This window comes from Eleginops maclovinus, chromosome 14 (genome assembly GCF_036324505.1).
Source record: "Eleginops maclovinus isolate JMC-PN-2008 ecotype Puerto Natales chromosome 14, JC_Emac_rtc_rv5, whole genome shotgun sequence".
NCBI lineage: Eukaryota > Metazoa > Chordata > Actinopteri > Perciformes > Eleginopidae > Eleginops > Eleginops maclovinus.
In genome coordinates, this window is record NC_086362.1 from 2,761,964 (window position 1) to 2,778,960 (window position 16,997).

The window sequence follows — 16,997 nt, forward strand, 5'->3', positions numbered from 1 at the left end:
CAGAGATTTGACCCCAGGATGAAATAGAAACAGCTAGATCATTGGTGGACTGGGAAAACCCTGCCATGTTCCAGATCGGTTGTAAAGCCGTCCTAGCAGAGACCGGTATAGCTGCACATTAATATGCATTGATTAAAAAGGAAAGGCGTGTGTTTTATTGGGGTGTCCACAAACCTTTGGCCATGCATTACCTGCAGAGAGAAGAGGAATCGGTGAAAGTCTGCAGGAGAAATGCTGCATAAAAGGTGGAAAGAGAGGGAAGAGGAGAAATCACAGTGACAGACGGAGAGATGAATAAATGAAGGCGCAGAGGAGAGAATGGGAGAAGAAAATTGAAAGTGAAGTGAGCGAGCTGCAGAGGAGATTGAGAGGGTGAGAGGGTGAGGCAGAGGGAGAGGCAGAAATGGGAGGGAATACAGAATGAGGAGCGGAGAGACATCAGGGGGACCTTATCTGTCTGACGCCATTTCTCCTACCTTCCTCCCTTACTTTCCTTTCCTTTTACCTAACCACAGGTCACACACACACACACTCCATTTTTGCAGGAACAAAGAGTAAAGTGCACTAGAGGCCATTCTTCTCCTCACTCCTCTCCCCCCTTGTCTCCTTATCTCAACTCAAAGTCCATCATACTCTTCTATCGACACACTTTAAAGTACTTTTAATGCATTTGGAGGTACTTGAACTTTTCCATTTGGAGCTCCTTCTACTCTCTCCTCCTCCTCCTCCTCACGGCTGCATCACATGCCCTGATGAACAGCTGATGAAAAAGGTGCTGGATGTGCCGAACACTGAGATGTGCGCTAAACAGTCTGGAAAAAGATATCACACCCACACGTTTATGTTTAGCTCTGGCAGGAAGATTTAACAAATTACCGTCTGGTTTTTAAGCGAGGATGGGACTTTATTTATCCTGGAGGAGGTAATTATTGAGGGTTACTTTAAGACAATGCTCTCTATAACATTTTAAGTACATTTACAGTAAAAAAAAGAAGTAAATTAGAAGCAAAATGATCTCCTATACCTCTACAAACTAAATGTTCTCCAGCTTCACGCAGAATATGTCACTCAAAGCTCAGATTTAAGACAGGATAAGTGTTATCTAATCGTGAAGAACTCTATCATTCAAACAGAATCAGTATGTTGTTTAAGAGATCTGTATCAAGTATGTTATCTTGCATAACTTTTCTTATAATCTGAGTAATTTAAGTCATGAGTTAGGCCGTTTTTTTCTCCGCAGCGATGCCATTGTGACAGGAATGATAGTGACACCTCGTCTGATTGCAAGTCTGATAAGTCGACCAGTTATCCAGATCGCGTTGGCTTTCATTTCTCTGGTAAAATGTTGGTTAAACTTCCTTCAGTCATCTTTCAGAGACTCTGTTTCTTTGGGATTGTGCAGAGAGCCAATGACAATGAAGAATTACCTCTCCTCTCCCCACAGACACATTCAAGTAGATTACTCTTCCTTTTATTCGAGCCATTGGTGTTTTGTTCTTAATGAAAGACATCATGTTTGAAGGGTGTGTTATTGAGTCGTTCAGGACATGATGTCTTTCTACTCCTGCTCTTTACGGGGTATAAACTACAGCTGAGAACTGACTCTGGAGGCTTTAGCACCTCATCAGGGTCTGCATTTATGGGTAATTGTTGTAGAAATGTGTCACCAAATCCCAATCCAATCCACAAAATCCAAGTCCAAAAAACAATACGCACTTACAATGATAGAGAAGCAGTAATTATTTAAAACCCAGATCATTTTGCATGTTTTCCAGGGTTTTCTTAGTCTGCTTTTATGCTAACAATGCTCACCAGGGACTGATGGCATACGTTTAGTCATAAAAGGAAAGTTTGGGACAAATGGAAAGTTTGATTTCAACGCAATCCATCGAAAAGTTTGACTTAAAGCTACAAACTTGGACTACATCTGGGAATACGGAAGTTTGAGCTCATTGACAAGGTCATATAAGATGCATCCTCTGGGGATTTATGAATATCTGCGTCAAATAAAATCACAATCCATCCAAAAGCTGTGAGATATTTGACTCAAAACCTGGACTACATCGGGGGGATAGATGAAGAGTTTGCTGATGGACACAGACAGGAAAGATGCATCCTCTGGGGAATATGGTTAAACAAAATCCATCCAAAAGTCATTGAGATAATTCAGTCTACATCCATCAAAGGGCCAACCAACAGACCAACAGCATTGTCATCCATACAGGTTGCAAGTTTTGCTGAAATGCAATGATATAAGCATCTAAAAACGCAGAAAATAAAGACTCATTTTACATGATTGATCTTGAACATGGAGGTCTTCTTAAAGATCAGCCTCCCTCCCTGGAGCTAGTAGTGATCCCGTGCCTAGCTAGAGACCCTTTTTCACTCTGCAGCGAGACGTTAATGCTCCCTGGCGTCTGAGAAACATTTGCACAGTAAAGTCAGCTGGGATTCCCTATTACAAATATCCCTAAACCATCCTCTAATCCAGGTTCATCCCCGGGCCTCCCACAAAGATCTTTGCCTATCGTCGATTTCTGCTCTTATGTAACTCGTGTCGAGGCCCGCAGGGGGGGGGGGGGGGTTTGGAGCGCTGGTACAGAGCGAGCTGTTCCCCTTTCTTGCTGATTTGCCGTTTTTGCAGAACATCTCGTTAAGTCGACGGCGTTGAATCCACACACGAGCGGCTTCGTCTTGTCAGCTTTCAGCGTGAATAACGGGGACGATTTGCTCTCTTTCTCGCCGTTTCACGCTCTTTCTTTTGCTGACGGCTCTTTCTGAAACTCATTCTTCTTCCTTTGAACCGCTCGGTCTTCTCTGTACCATTTCAGCCTCTCTGTTTCTGTCTGTACAAAGCTTTTTATCTCGCTCTGTCTGTTCCAGAGAAGTCAGACAAGGTGAGAAAATGTCACGATTCCACTTTCTTTTTCCTGGTTCTTGCTCTCTATTTCATGTCCTTACCCCGCCATCTATCTTCCAGGCCATACACAGGTTCACATCAGGCCGATAAGACATCTCTTTCTGCCCAAATCTCACCAAATCTCCCATAATATTTGCTGTTCTCTTATCTCGTTCTCTTGGCCCAACCTTGAACTAACAAGCAAACAATGCAGAGCCAAACCTCCTCATAATAAGCAGACCGAGAGAAACGAGGGATCAAAACAAGACTAACCCGCCTCTTCTGCCTCTTTAACACTACTGTTGTTTGCTTCTGTCTTCAAAAGAAAGAAAACTGACACCAACAATGTTTTATGGTACCTGTTTGTCCAGTTTAAATGCAAGCTAGGTGCACTTCTGAGTAGAAGAAGGAAGATCGTTTCAAGCGAACAAACAAATCCGGTCGAGTGATTCTCAGTAAATTAAGCACCGTTCTATGTCCTTATTGGACTTCCTGTACTCCAAAACATTATTTTCACTGCATTATAAGGTGGAAAATTGAACAGACACGTTGAGGTTACACAAGGAAAAGCAACTTTTCTTGAAAGCGGACCCCTCGTTGAGTTCATGTGCAACCTTTGATATTCCTGCATGCTCTACACCTCGGAGTATTAAAAGTTGCACGAGGAAAGAAGGCGACGGTCTGAAATTAGATGTTTTATCTTCTCAGAAAGCACCCAACGAGATAACCATGAACTATATCCGTTTTATCATTTGGCTGATGGGACAAACTCCGTCGAGAGGGAACTTTGAAACTCAACTTTTATGCTTCCTCCATCTAAACTCAATGTGTAAAAGGTCACCTTTATGTCCAAAATAGTGACCATTTTGCACCACATGTGGATAAGAACACCACACAAATCACAAGCAACATTCAACAAAGTCTATTTGGATTGTTGGCACTGAACCAACACTGGAAATAGTAACTCAGGTATGAGATTTACTTTCCTCTGTCACCAAGTCAAGATAAGTTGACCTAAAATCGAAAATTATAAAGTAAACTCTTATCACGTTATGCTGTGAAGAACCATAAAGGCTCAAAGTCTCTGTTAGTATCACACCTGCTCAAGGAGCCACTATACGCTCCATGCAACATTTAAAAATCACTCTAACACACACACACACACACACACACACACACACACACACACATATATTCACAGTACAGTACCTTAAGGTGGCTCAGACTGCAGTGTTTGTAAAGTGATGATGGCAACAAGTCAGCTCTGAGTGCCTCTGGGTCCAAGTGAGTATGAACCAGAATTAGAGAGTTAGAGGGAGGAGGGAGGGAGGGATGAACAGATTTGTGGGCGAGTAACAGAAACAGAGGGAGGTAGAGAGCGAACGACAAAGATGAAAGATAAGGCGGACAAGAGAGGGAAATATGAGGAAGAGGTTCACACAAATGGTGGTAAATATTGACACACACACACACACACACACACACACACACAGACCATTCCAGCAGAGCAGACATCTGGCCCAGAGTGGATTATGGGTAATTAACTGCTCTTTTAATGATTCCCGCTGAGCAAGGACAGGAGCACATATCGCCATGTGATACACAAGAAAGGGTGTGTGTGTGTGTGTGTGTGTGTGTGTGGTCCTAGAGAGCAAGCCAGGGGAGATGAGACACACGCATGCACACAGACACACTGTCTAAAGAGATGCCAACCAACACATCCTTAAACCCATCCTTAGCCCTTAATCCTGCATTCCGTGTGTGTGTGTGTGTGTGTGTGTGTGTGTGTGTGTGTGTGTGTGTGTGTGTGTGTGTGTGTGTGTGTGTGTGTGTGTGTGTGTGTGATAGTAAGCAATATTTTGAACTTTTTTTTGTTTGCGCTCTGGCCCGTTTTCAGTGACAGAATAATCTGTTTCCTGGCCAGCTGACTTCAAATCTGTCCTTCATCCATGAGTCATCACTTACCAGCCTGAGTAAAACACATTGTCCCCCCTTCTCCCTCTTTCTCTGCTCTTCTGACTGAAGGAAGGACTACTGTCACCTCTTCAGCTCGTGATAACACCTGTGTGTAAGCAAGCTGCATCCCTACGAGTGTGTGTGTACTGTATATTATTATGTGGGCGCTGTTGAAGTCTAATCTGCTAATCCACCCCCACTCACAGAGCCAGATTACTGCTGGAGTTTGATAAGGAAATGTGGGAGGCATTAAATATAGAAGTGTTCCTGCATCACAGAGCATTATGTTGCATCAAAATATGGCATTTCAGGAATAAAGTCAGCAGTTTTGAGAGATAAAGTAATAATATTTCAAAACATTTACTATTTTGACTAATATTTCCAACTAGACGTGATTTATTATCTTAAATCCTCATATTTGTATCCTTTTGATGATGTAATGTGTGATTTTAGGTGAATCTTGAGCATTTTTTACCCTGAAATTGGAATAAAAATAAGTGAAAATGGTGTTTTTCTGTTGTGTTGTAGAGTGGGGTTGCATAAGGACATTTCGGGCTCAGAACCCAATCCAGTTATATAACTTTGGTTGGTCTGGGACAGATAATGTGGTTGTGGCGACGGTGTGTGCGTGCGTGTGCGTGTGTGTGTGTGTGTGTGGAAAAGACTTGGGAGGACCACATGTGGCGAGGAAAATGTTGCCAATTATTCCGAATCTCATTATCTTCTTTTTCCTCAGTTTCTCATGTTCTATCTTCTACTTTGTTCTCCTCTATCCCGTTTCCTACACCTCCCTCCATCCTCCTTTCATCTGCCACCCTCTCCTCATCATCCCTCCGGCTCTTTCTCCCACCACTCCCAAAAAGAGAAGGATTTATTCATCGATCCATCTTGTGTGTCAGGCTGGTGTGTAAGCGTCCGTGTTTCCAGAGACAGAAACAGGACGGAGAAGCTGTGGCATTTTGGGAATAAACGAACGAGACACTATACAGTATCTCTTTTGTGTTTCGATTCACAGCGCTCCCCCGTCTGCCTGGAGCAATAACACCCTGAAGGCAACACTGCTGCTACACAGACGCTCTGCTTGCCTTCACACTGTATTACTCCAGGTTCAGGAGCACACAGTACATGTTTACCTTCAGTACTGCACTCACTATTTACTACAGTGAGTCAGTCAACAAGGGGTACTAGCAAAGTAATAATGCACCATATTTATATTCCATTTTATTTTATCTTGTATTCAATATTTTTTATTTTTGTATCTCTATTTTATTGTATTTATATACTTTACACTTTTTAATATTATTATTCTTATATTTATATTAATATCTTTATTTTATATTTTTATATACTTTAGATTTTTAATATTATTCTAATTATATTTTTATTAATTTCTGTATTTGATTATTTTTATATATATATATTTTTTACTTGTTAATTACTTTTATATTTATTTATTTGTTATAAAATTGGAGCAAATGTCCCCAAAAAATCCAATTCCCCCAGGATAAAAAAGGTAAGCTGATTCTGATGATTCTTATTAAGTTAGAGAGCGGATAACATTTTGATTTATATATTTTGATTTAGTTTGATGTCATTTAGTATTGTGTAGGGCTGGTAAAAACTAGGAAACCTAAACAAGTGTTATCTGTGTCTAATCCTTCACTCTGCATCCCCTCATTTTCACTTCTTAAAGGTCAGCTCCTACAAGTCTTAAATATTGTAGCTGCTACCTCGTCTTTGCTGGTGCATGTAGAGAACATCAGCAGCATCAGCGTGTTTATTTCCTGCACAGATTGAGGTCAGTTGGAGCAAAAAGGCGTAGCTCTATTATCATTTTTCCAATCTATCTCACAGACTGTTATGCAATATGAGATGCAGCTTTGCTACGATTGTTCAGAGTAAAGCTAGACGGTCCAGATTGTCGCCAATATGCTCAAAGACTGCAGGCCAGACGCTCGATTCAGGATTCAATCTGCACTTATAAAACCAACACCGACTGCAGCTGGTAGCATCACATGCTCCATTTGGCTAGCGTCAGATTTTTCTCATCGATTCGCTCTGTGTTTTGGCTCCACAGGTTATATTAACAGCCTGGAAAACATGTCCATTTCTCCTGGCTCACAGCCGTCAGTGCTAATGCAAAGGGAGCTCTGTTTGTCAGACGCTGAACTGAAAGCAATGAGGTAAAATGATAATGAAATGACACTGTGGAAAAGTCCTCCAGACGAGAAAATATGCACGTAATTCACACAGCCACTCTGCCAGTTTAACATGAGCAAAGGAAGAAGGCATTTGTCATTTTTGTTGTGAAAGCAGCTTAGGATTTAACTAAATAAAATGCCAAAATACACCGGCTTTAATTCAGGAAATAACTAGGTCACAAAATATGTAAACATTACGTTAAGGAGCTGTCTTTCCTACTGCCACTATGGAGCAATGCTTTATTAAATATGAGTTTTTGATTCCAATTTGTAAAGTTTTATGAGCAGTTCTGTTTTTATGCACCTGTCAAGACTGAGGATGCATGAGCACAAGCTGATATTAAACCCATTACTTCAGATGGTTTATCACTTTTTAATTGAGCATTTGGCAGAAAAAGGCAAGAAATAGGAAGGATACAACACTTACAGATGTAAAAATTGTCATAAACCAAGCAGGACTCACAATATTCATAGTAATCTAAATGCTTTGTGAGGAAGACAATGCACAGTCCTCACATGCATTTCCTACAAGAAAAACTCCTCAAGGGTGTCTTTAAGAGGACCTTCAGTCTACATCTTTTATTACTTTAGCCTGAATTATTTCTTACTACAGTTTTGAAACTTCTGCATCAAGGGGGGGCTAGAAAAGTAAAGTTCTGTGGGATCGAGCAAAGCTTTGAAAATCAACCCAAACCCTACAGTCCTCAGCTACTGAGCTACTGTTCCTATGTGAAAATATACGCCTCCAGAAAGAGCTGCGTGAACTATCGCCTCAGGTGATGTAACATGAGTCAGCGTCGGTCGGTTCTTAAGAGTCTAAGTTAGAAAGACAAAGTAGAAAGAAGTGTTAAAAAGATCTTCTGCTGCATAACACACCTTGATCTCTGACATAACTGCTGTGCATTGTGGGTAATGTAGGCACAGACATGGATCAAAGAAGACTACAAAATGAATTGCTGTTGATTATATTAAATCAGCCTCTTGATAATGGGAACAAGAGACAAACATCCTCGCCTTACAGGGTTTTATGATCCCTTATGATACACACTGCTCCTCCCGCTCCTCACTGTTGTGCTGAGGGAGGATTACAGGCCGGCCCAGTGTTTTGGTATTTAGTTCTGCTCCATAATGCTCTTTAATTTCATTCGCCTCCTGCAGTCTTCCCCCTGTAGTCCCTTAATCAAATAGTAATCAGTGTTGTTGTGCCATGGTTAAACATGTAGCTCCTCTCAAAGCCCGGGAATAACACAAATACATCTGGAGACGCAGACATTCGTTTCAGGGAAAAACACGACGAGGCCAAGTCTGTGGTTTATTTATTCCAGGGATTTTGTTACAGACTTGAGTTTGTATGAAATGAATTATGAAAATGGAACAATGCAAGTGCTTGGTTTGCAAAATGAAAACACATTTCTTATGCGAATTGGAGACAAAAATTAAATCAGGACTGGAGCTAAATTACATTTTGTGTGGTTTAAGTATAATAATTTCAGAGGTAAAGCCATTTTAAACATTGCAACGACATGCTTTTTACAAAAGATCTGAGGCTCGCTCTGTAGGGAAACTTGAGATGAAACAGGAATGCTAAAATTATAGCAATTATTTTAAAAGGGGATATTTTCCAAAGTCCCAAAAGAGGAGCTCCAGCCGTGTTTAATTCAGTGTTTTTGGATTGTTGGACTAAAGCTTTGATGGTGTTTCAGAATCGCATGCATATTTATGTCTCTCATGAGCAAATTGGAGCATTAGCTTGGCATCAGTGTGCAGCCTTCCCACTGCGTTACATGAAATGAAAAAGTTGTGCTTTCAACAGCTGCCGCACATCTGCAGCGGCAACGCGTGATGTCATCACTGTGAGATTCACCGTGCTGCAGCTGGATGATGACATCACCACGGGATAGATTAGAAGCGTGGGAAAGGACATCACTGTTGGCATCATTTCCTAAAAGCAATCTGCTCCTGGGACGAGTAATCTGACAGAGCTGCACGAGGAGAGCCAAATCTGCATCCATATTTTATTATTTGACATTCTCTTTGGTATGGTAAAAGCATTTGACTGGCACCGTTCTGTCATTTGCACCATTTACTTGCAGTATTTGTTCACGCATTTCCTGTTTTAAGTGTGCTGCATGTTGCATTGTTGGAGCAGCGTTGCATTTTCAGATGATCATTGCCAACAACTGGCTCATGTGCATATCACAATGAAGCCTTTGCATATTTCAATCTAGATACAAGACAAGGGACAAAATGTAATCTTAATCACAACAACAACAACAACAGTATGCACGTATTAAGCATTTACATTGTCTTACTGCACAGGGGGTGTACACAACATCATCGTCTCCTGTAAAATATTAATCACTGCAGTAGTCATGCAGCAACTACTACCACAGTTTAGCCTAAAATGTTTCTTTCTTTTGCGGTTTCAGAGAGGTGGTGCAAAAAAATAGTAAGAAGAGCTGACACAAAACAAAAAAATACGAATGACTAAAGTATTCCCAACTGTCTGAAATTGCACAAATGGAAATGCGTTTTCAGGAGCAGTGCATTGGTTTTCTTTTTGGCTTTCTTTTTGGCTTTTTTCCATGTAGTTCAATACTGTAGACTACTTGCCTACAGATGCATTTAGGAATAAGTAACCCAAGGTCGTTTAAACTGCTATGAGATTGAACTACTGACCCATGTTTCCCCCTCAGCCACAGCTGACCCATACACAGCAAACACAAGATGAACTGTGTAATCTTTTCCAAACAAGACTCCCTGTCAAATGACTCCAAGACATGTGCAGAGCTGAGGCTGATTATTAAATGTGCATTGCATTAAACTGCCTCTCTGTTGAGTCCCATTCTGTGGCTGCTTGTGCAGAGAGTTCGCTCTGATCTGCTGTCCGCTCTGCTGTCACACATTCCTCCAGACCGAGGAAAATCAGCTAATCCCTGGAGAGCAGATAACGTAACACTGCTGGACACGCTGCGGTCAAACAAGAAATCCTCCACTGTAGTGTTCGCTGTAGCTAAAGGGCGATGAATACTTTACAAATAGTACATACGCATGGAGGAAAAGAGAGTCAAATCTGTGCAAATACTTAAAACACTTCTTCCACACAGTAAACGTCTCACTTTGGAATAAATCCTTGAAAACTAAATAGTGAAACTGCTGCAGGGAAAGCTCGAGGATAATTAGTGATTGTCAAACTCATGAAGGAGTGTTCGGGGAGCAGTATCACCGACATTAATGCCGCTACAAGTCCTCAATGAAGGTTTCCAATGGGGGGGAAAATGAGTTTAGTTAGGGATGAAGCTTAATCCCTCCCGCTGTGAAATTAGCCCCTAATCTCTGAGGGAGGTACTGAGACACACACTGATGGGACACAAATCTACAAGTGAAATAACAAAATACCTTCAAGAAGCGAAAAAGGAAAGAATGGGACGCCTAAGAGATCCAGCAGGGTGAATTACAGGGAGGTGACGGTGGAATTATGAGCTCAACGTGTGACTTTTATCCCAAATAACCCAACGTGTAAAGTCAGCTGCAGAGTCAGAAATACAGAAAAAGCTAAATGTGAAGAGTCATACACGAGAGGAAAATCCACTACTTTCTAATGTGTTTATGATACTGAAAGAGCATTTAAGTGGTGTATAGTCACGGCATATGAAATGTCAAGCGACCTGTGTGCCTACAGAAAGAAAGGCTAATGTGTCAAGTAGCTTGTAGCATCAAATCCCCAAACACATTTAGCCGTTTTAGCTAGCAAAAATCACATTAAAGATGTTGCATTTCCCCTTAAAAGACAGTGTGTTTTATCCAAATATAGAAAGAGTTACACAATATAAATAACTTTGTGTGCACAATCATTTCAGTTACCTTGAAAAATGCTAGCGAACAAGGTTATTTAGCTAGCTAGCCAAGTGGCTTCTGCACATTGTTTTTCCCGCCAAAACGTTTGCAGAGACTTTGCTCCTGTTTTGCAGATTTGTAGCCTTTTATAACTGAAGCTAGCTCATAAAAACACTGCATTTAAACCCTTCAACCTTTGCTAATCTGTGAAAACCTCATGCTAGCTCTTAATAGCAATGCATTTCCTAAAACTAATCACTTAGTTTTAGCTTGTTTTACCTCCTTGGGACACAGAACACTGACTGTATAGCGTCAACTCACTGTCAAAAACATAAGCAATGCATCATTTATTCACTATGCCTATCACAATAGCACAGACATTTGCAATTATTCTGTATCCATGTTATCTTATTTCTGCAGCCTCTACAAAAGCACAACTCATTCGAAAGCCTTTTGATCCGTCGTGTCGGGATATATACGTCAGTAACTTGTTGATTTGTCTCCACAGTTTCTCCAAGGCACATTTATTATTCTCCGTGAATAAAGCGATTCTGATCAGACGCCTTTGTTCCTGCAGAGAGATTTTTTCAACTTTGTCAGGGAAAGACAAAAGAGTTTCCTGAACTCTCAAACAACGTGCAGAAGCCGAAAGATCTGATACGCTCTCTCCCGGGGGATGCCTGCTTCTTTATGAAACGCACACACAGACAGCGCTGTACCATGCAAATATGAGGAATACATTTTGCCGCAGTGTACAGAAATGTATTTTTGTGTTTGAAAGGTTGAGCAGAGACACTGGGTGTTTCTGTGTCATAGTTATAGGTGACATATTTCTTGTAAGAACCTCCACAACATCGCTGCTCGGTTACAAACACCTTTAAGGTTTTGAAATCTGACAAACATTCAAGACAACGTTGCAGCGGCGGTTTGTTTGGCATCCTATTCGCACCTCATGTGCTGAAATCAAATAAAAAAAGAAGAGGCTGAGAACTAGAACCTGCAATATTGACAGACTCAAGCTCAACCCTAGCCTTACCAAACCTGAGTCTGAACCCAATCCAATTTCTGGCCTGAGCTGAAGTTGATTGTAGAAGCCAAAATACTTAATTCAATTACTATGATATACGGTTTTTGATTGCATATGTTAGCTCTAGTTCATCATCACTTCTGTCTGTTGTCACCTGGGTGTTTAGTCCCCCTGAATGCCGGGCTTTTAAGACAAAGATGGTGAGCTATGAAATTCTCTGATTTATTTTCTTTATTGAACATACTGAAACCTTACCTGCTGTGTGCATGTATGTGACAATAAAGAGGGTTTCATCCTCCAGTTCTATCTATCTATCTATCTTCAGCACAGACTCTTCTTTAGCAGGGAATTCAATCTTAGCTTAGTCGCTATATCATCCAAACCAAAACCTGACACAATCCCGACTTGAACCCAACTCTAAGCATGATCCGACCCCTACCTGATCCCAAGCTGATTCCTATTCAAACAAAAGCCAGTCATGAGCCAGAGTCCTATTACAATTCAAGCCCCACATGATCCCAGCAGGTCCCAAGCCCACCTTAAACCCAATAGATTCATCATAGTCACTCGAGCTCATCCCAGATCTCAGTATGCATGCAAGAAAACTTCCAAGATCAATATAGAATTATTCAACTTCAGTTCGGTCCACAAAAAGTTTAGGCATGTCTTTATTCTACCAGAACTTGTCGGAAACCACAGAGTCCTCTCTCTCATGGGCGATTATAAGTGCTAACTTTTAATCAACATTGAAGACAATCTTGGCGACACATCCCGGCAGTTTTAGTCCTGCATCTACAGGATATTTAGAAGGGAATCATGACTCAGTAAAACCCATCGAACACGACTTTACAGTTTGCAGGCAACATGAGGGGAAACGTAGAGCTTCACGTGTATGAATAAAGAGGTAGAACAACAAACAGAAAGAGGATTGTATTGCTTCATAGATTCCTCCCTCATTCTCCTACCTGAGCGCAGCGCTACTGGGCCGTCCTCAGACAGATGGAACATCTGGATAGAGAGAAGGTAGAATAAGTTGACCGTCTTCTGCTTCTGATAGCAAATGGAGGGAAAAGAGGAGAGAGGAGGACGAGTGTTTGGGTGGGAGGGGAGTGATGGATTGACTGTGTGTGTGTGTGTGTGTGTGTGTGTGTGTGTGTGTGTGTGTGTGTGTGTGTGTGTGTGTGCCCCCTTTTTCTTCTACATGGCTAACTCAAGCCAGACTGTATATGCTCCCCAGGAGGGGGAGGGGGGGGTCTGAAGGAGGAGGACTCCTGCTCTCTTTACACCAAAGTCACTCTTTCCTGATGTTACTCCCAAACTAACCCTCCCTCGTTATCTGGTTATCCTCACACCACTTCTCTCTCACATTAAATAATCTGTCATTTCTTTCCTGTATCTTTTTACTTCTGTCCCTCCCTATTTTTCAAACTCGCTCTCCTTCTCAAGTAAGAAGATATCAAAGGACATTTCAGCAGCGTGATAGCACAGAAGCCAAAGTTGGAATAGTATGGAGAATATTATTCCAAAACTCAAAGCCTCAAAGTTTCCTTTTTTTGCATCTTTTGTGATATATCTGAACACATGGACATCCTTTACTTTTAAAAGGAGACATACAGTATCATGCTAATTTGTACTTTCGATAAAAGTTGTGAATTGTTATCGTGTACTTCTTGAGATCTATATCATTAATTCTTGAATCCTTAAAACTACATAACCTTCTCTATCAGATCCTCAGCACCTCTGAATGATCAAATAATGTATTATATATTCTGTAATAACTTGCAAAGGTAAAATACTCATCTTAGCTTGTTAAATTTGTTCATTACGAGTCTGATTTCCCCAAAAATGACACGTTTTATGAATGAAATCACATCTAAACAACATGATTATTCAAATATTGCACATGAGTTATGGTTGAATACGTTTGATAAACATGTCAAATGTGTTTATTTTGTTATAGATTCACATGTGCCTTCATTTTGCAGGATGTTGCCATGATATTTCTTAAATAAATCCTTCTTTTGCATCAAATATAGTAGATTTTTACAAGAGAAACTTGACTAAGAGTATAAAGTCTTCTTACGACTTAAATTGAATTACATTTCTTCTTTTTCTAATTTCCTCTCCATCTCTCCTGTCTCTGTCCTCTGGGTATTTCTATCTTTTCTTGGATCCACGCTGAATGTTCCCACAGTCTCCAAACGGGGTCAAATATCACCCCACCTGGTTTAATAAGACCCCCTTTAAAAGGAAAATATGTCTGTCGCAGGAGCCATTTCCTGACCATATAAGATGCATTAAAGAGGGTGGAGGTCATGGAGGGAGGAGGGAGAGACCAGAGAGAAGAAGAAATGGAAAGGTGGAATAGGGAGGGACTCTTGAATAAATAAAGGAGAAGAGCATCCTTTTTTACGGCGTACTTTTAGAAAGCTAGTAGCCAAAATGTAAATAAGGTGGAGGGGGCTTTGGATATATTTTAAATTCTCATAATTACTGACACTTGGGTCGAGACAAAGTGTTTTGCAGCATGTGGGCGGCACTTCTTCCCCCCTCCGAGTCACGAAAACTAGCTTCTTAAATCCAATCTATCACCAAATGTCTGCAGCCTTCTCTCCGTTTGGTGCAAAAACAAGCCCAGCCTCCCCTCCTCTCCTCCAGGAGACACAAAGGGGGGGACTGGAGTAAATGAGATCCGACATGTTTAAGTAGAAACAGATGAGAGTTAGAAGGGGACGAGGGAGGGAGATGGGAGTTAAAGGGTCTTTGCAGCAGCTTCTGTATATATAGAGGGGTTCAGACGTGACCAGAGGCGAGGAATAACACCGAGGGGAGGGCAGTTTGTTTTCCTCTCATCAGGGGAAGACAGGAGGGAGGAGAGAGGAGACAAATACATCACATAAATAGCAGAAAAGTGGTTAAAATGTGATTTTTCACAGCATACTTAGGAGAGGAGGAGAATATTTCAAATTAATAGATGTTTAAAAAGATATAAATGCAAAAAAAAAAAGGTAAATATTGGATTGTAAAATTAGGTGCATAAATGCTGTCTTTTAGCTGGGTTTATTTATGCAAACCAAATGTTTTCCTTTTATTATGAGCAACGTTTTACATCATCATATTTGCAGGAAGACGTTTTTGCATTTTATTTTAATTATAACACACATTTGGATGCATGTATATGGTTACATTTCATCAAGTTAAATAGTTTTAAAGCTGTAAAATATAAATAAAACCGCTGCTTTTGGCTCCCCCTGTTGGTGGTAGAAGACAGCACATCTTCTCACCCTTTAACATTTATTAAAACTTTATAAACCTTTACATTTTGGTCAAAGTTTAGCAGCTTATCTGGAAATATGTGTGATTTAAAGGGGTTTTCCAGAGTTTCTTGCACATTTTCTTGTGTTTTCTTCCTTTATTGTTACACATCCAGTTTTCCATGCTAAAGTTACTGATGCCATTTCCTTCCTTCATAATCCACAGTTTCATTTTATTCTACTCTATGTTGTTTTTATCTTAACTTAATGGCCTCTCCTGCTGGGAGCCCCTCATAATTCCCTTCCCTTTCTCCAAACCACAGCCCTCCCTCCTCTATCATTATCCCTTTCTCCCTGTAAACACGTTTAGCCGCATGGAGGACACTAAAACACACACATCGAGCCGTTAAACTACATCTAAACACAGTCCTGACACGGCAAAGCTCCATCCCACAGCAGATAATGAATCCCTAAAAGGAGTGGAAAGAAGGGAGGAAGAGATGACTCCTCTCTTTCTCTTCCTATTTATCTTGTTTTGTCACTAAGACGCTCTGGTTTCTCTGCCTCATATCGACTGAAATTGCCCCTGCTGGCAACAATTAAAAAACAAAGGACTGAGGACTGAACACTCCTTGGGTGCATCAAAGCTTTCCAGGCAAACAATCTGTGGAGATATTTCTGCTATTTATGAGAGAAAACTGGTATGAAAGCAGCAGTTTGAGGTCCGGGTCGTTCGGAGAGAGGAAATGGAAGCTCTCACACTGATGGTGCATTCAGCAGAGCAATCATCCAGTCATTTCCCACAGAGCTGAGGGGTTGATGGGAAACTCAGGCGGAGAGTGTTTGGCGGAGAGAAGCAGGACACAGCGGCCGTAAACGACCAATCAGATTAATGCTGATAACCCTCTGGGCCTGGGGATGGACAGAATGCATCATACAGATCAAAGGCAACGCTGTGGTTTGGATTTAGGTTCAAATAAACATATAAAGAGGCCCTATTGTGCTTTTTGGAGTTTCCTGTACCGTGTTATGGTTCAAACGCCTCCATTGCACCCCTCCATTTACTTCCGTAACATAGTGACATCACTATGTTACCCTCATCTCCCATTAGAGTAGGGCTCCTTTAAGGCTTGGGAACCGTCAGATGTTGGAAAAAGACCCCATTCATTCCCATGAAAGTTACTTCACGGTGCATAAAGCCAAAATCTTCCCTTGATCGTGTGGCTAATCATCTGACTAGCTAGGTCTTTCTCACTTGAAAGTCAACATGCACACAGTATAAACTTTGTCTATGAATCGATTAGTTTTGGATTTATTGGACAGATCTGTAGTTTGCATCTTGCATTTATCGAAGATGTGCAGCTAAGTTTCTTGGAAATATGTCATTCAGAATGAAAAACCATAATGACAGAAATCTGAGACCTAAACGACCAATAAGTGGACCCAGAGGGGATCATACTTTCTATTTACTTTTGTTATTCTTATTCTATTGGTTATACCGTAAAAAAAAAAAAAAGGTGTCATATGCTGTACAGACTGTAAAACCCCTTGAGGGGGGCTTATATTTCTGACCACAAGAGGAGCTGAACCCTCACACTCTAAGATCAACAAACTCACACATGCCGTCTTCCTTGAACGTTCAAATTCTGTACGGCTGTTTTTGAAATATATATCACACACTGAGAGACGTCTTCAAAGTGCAAAGCAGGGGGTGAGAGGTAAGAAATAAGGGAGGGGAATGAAAGAAAGGGAGGGAGAATGAAGGAGGAGAAGAGGATTAGAGCGATGGTGGGAAAATATGTGCTCTGTGTCACACACACACG

At 41.0% G+C, this 16,997-nt stretch overlaps 1 protein-coding gene across 1 annotated transcript in view; it reads right to left on the bottom strand.

Annotated features, from left to right (window-relative positions):
* nhsl2 (NHS-like 2) overlaps positions 1-16,997 on the bottom strand; it is a 97,691-nt gene that overhangs the window by 62,131 nt on the left and 18,563 nt on the right. The gene's annotated exons all lie outside the window — the stretch shown is intronic.